Source organism: Triticum dicoccoides, chromosome 1B (genome assembly GCF_002162155.2).
Source record: "Triticum dicoccoides isolate Atlit2015 ecotype Zavitan chromosome 1B, WEW_v2.0, whole genome shotgun sequence".
NCBI classification, from domain to species: Eukaryota; Viridiplantae; Streptophyta; class Magnoliopsida; order Poales; family Poaceae; genus Triticum; species Triticum dicoccoides.
This window is the reverse complement of record NC_041381.1, coordinates 114064870-114067476: the sequence shown is the minus strand read 5'-3', so window position 1 is coordinate 114067476 and position 2607 is coordinate 114064870.

Genomic DNA, 2607 nt, shown 5'->3' with positions numbered 1-2607 from the left:
AAAAAAATAAAAGAAAATGATGGAAATGTCAAAAAAATAAAAGAAAATAAGTTTCCCATGTGATATGTGGTCTAGTTGTTGGGGAAATTTGCAAATGTGAATTTCGACTTTATTTGCAAAATCTCTCTGGAATTTGTAAATATGGGCATAACTTTTGCATACTAACTCGGATGAAAAAGTTTTTTATATGAAAAATCATCTACTCGAAAAGTTACATCCAAATTTAACAGGGGGAACATCGACCGGGAATAAACGATGCCATTTAGATATATCAGAATTCCACCCAGGCAGCTTTATTTCAAGTGCTTCTTTGAAATCCCTTGAAAAACTTTTTAATTTCAGTGAATGCCTCAAGTTTTTATCCTCTGACGATTGTGATGATTGAATAGGTTCCATAATATATAGACGACGTGCCTCTCTGTCGATGATGTACAGGATGTATCGGCTGATTGATGCATAGGGAAGATAAATCTACAAGTGGAGCTATTAGAAACAAAAACAAACCATGATAATAATGGTCAAAATATTTTATTTACCTTATTGCAAGATGAGATGTCGGTCTCCATCCCAGGCCAGCTATCAAATAATGTTTCCAACGTCTGGATAGTTTCCTTCTCACAAAACTTCTGACCTCGTGTTGACTCTAGCAGCATGGAGTAAGTAAAAGAAAAAAAATATTGTTTCAACATGTTCATACTAATGGCCCCTAGAATGAAGAGTTACGGTAACTTACACAAAATCGTAGATCCATGTAGTGTATAGGAGGGTCTGTGAACAAGACTCCCTCGTCACATGCCAGCATAAGCACGGCGGTGTTGAAGCAATTTTTGTACATGGGCTGCTCCATGTTAAGTATGCACTGAAGTTTCTTAAGACATAAGCTCATTGGATCGGGTGTGGAGCTCCGGACCCACACCTTCCTGTAATTTGGATGGTAAGAAGAACAATAATATACATCCACACATTAAATATTGATAGATGATACTTACTCCAAACATCCAACATCATTGATCGACACGATGTAGTTGGAGAGGCCGGCAAGTATTTCACGTTGGTCCGTGGGAATGATAGTGTTTGGGGCGGGACGTTTCTCTTCGACCACGTCAGATGGATTATCCAAGATCTCAAGATCGGAATTAGCTAAAGTTTCTTCGTTGAGAGGTTGATGGTACATGGGACATCCTTTTAACTTATTAATCTCTGAATCGAGCAAAATTATTGCTAATTTTTTCGAAAATGTTTCATATCCTCCTACAAAAAAATTTGAAAACAATTTATAAGATATTTTGATAAAACATTATGAGATAATGTATAAAACTGAAATACTTGCGTAAACTGGTCTGACAATCCATGTGGTGTCCAGAATTCCATATAATTTAGCATAAACAATCCACACGATATGCTATAATATTATAAAATAATGCTTTAGAATATCACACAGATGAATCTAAAAACAAACTATTGAAACAAGTGCTTACCCATCGGTTTGTATTGCCTCCTGAATTTGCTCTACAACCGTCCATTTTGTAACATTGAGATCAGGCCACTTATTACCTTTGATAAACTCCGGACTATGCTCTGCAAGTTTCAGCCATTTCTCTATCCCTAATAACTTTTATGTATATATGAGAAATGTTAAGGATGAAGTCAAACAAAATAAATGCTAAGATGAGAAAAGAAATAGATAGTTACCGTAGTAGCAAGGTCATTGCGTTTGACATTCTCACCAAGTGAGTCCACTAGTAGAAAACAGGGCTTTTGTCCAGGCCTGTTTAGCCCATTAGTCCCGGTTCAATCCAGAACCGGGACTAATGTGAGCATTTATCCCGGTTCGTGCGGCTAAGGCATTATTCCCGGTTCACCTGTGCCCTTTAGTCCCGGTTTGTGCCTCAAACCGGGACTAAAGGGTGCGATGCCCATTAGTCCCGGTTCATGCCTCAAACCGGGACTAAAGAGTAGACCTTTAGTCCCGGTTTGAGGCACGAACCGGGACTAATGGGGTTGAGACCTTTAGTCCCGGTTCGTGCCACGAACCGGTACTAAAGGTCCCATTTTCAAACTCTATCCCCCCCCCCGTGGATCGCCTTTTCAATTTAAAAAAAAATAAAAGAAAATGATGGAAATGTCAAAAAAAAAAGAAAATAAGTTTCCCATGTGATATGTGGTCTAGTTGTTGGGGAAATTTGCAAATGTGAATTTCGACTTTATTTGCAAAATCTCTCTGGAATTTGTAAATATGGGCATAACTTTTGCATACTAACTCGGATGAAAAAGTTTTTTATATGAAAAATCATCTACTCGAAAAGTTACATCCAAATTTAACAGGGGGAACATCGACCGGGAATAAACGATGCCATTTAGATATATCAGAATTCCACCCAGGCAGCTTTATTTCAAGTGCTTCTTTGAAATCCCTTGAAAAACTTTTTAATTTCAGTGAATGCCTCAAGTTTTTATCCTCTGACGATTGTGATGATTGAATAGGTTCCATAATATATAGACGACGTGCCTCTCTGTCGATGATGTACAGGATGTATCGGCTGATTGATGCATAGGGAAGATAAATCTACAAGTGGAGCTATTAGAAACAAAAACAAACCATGATAA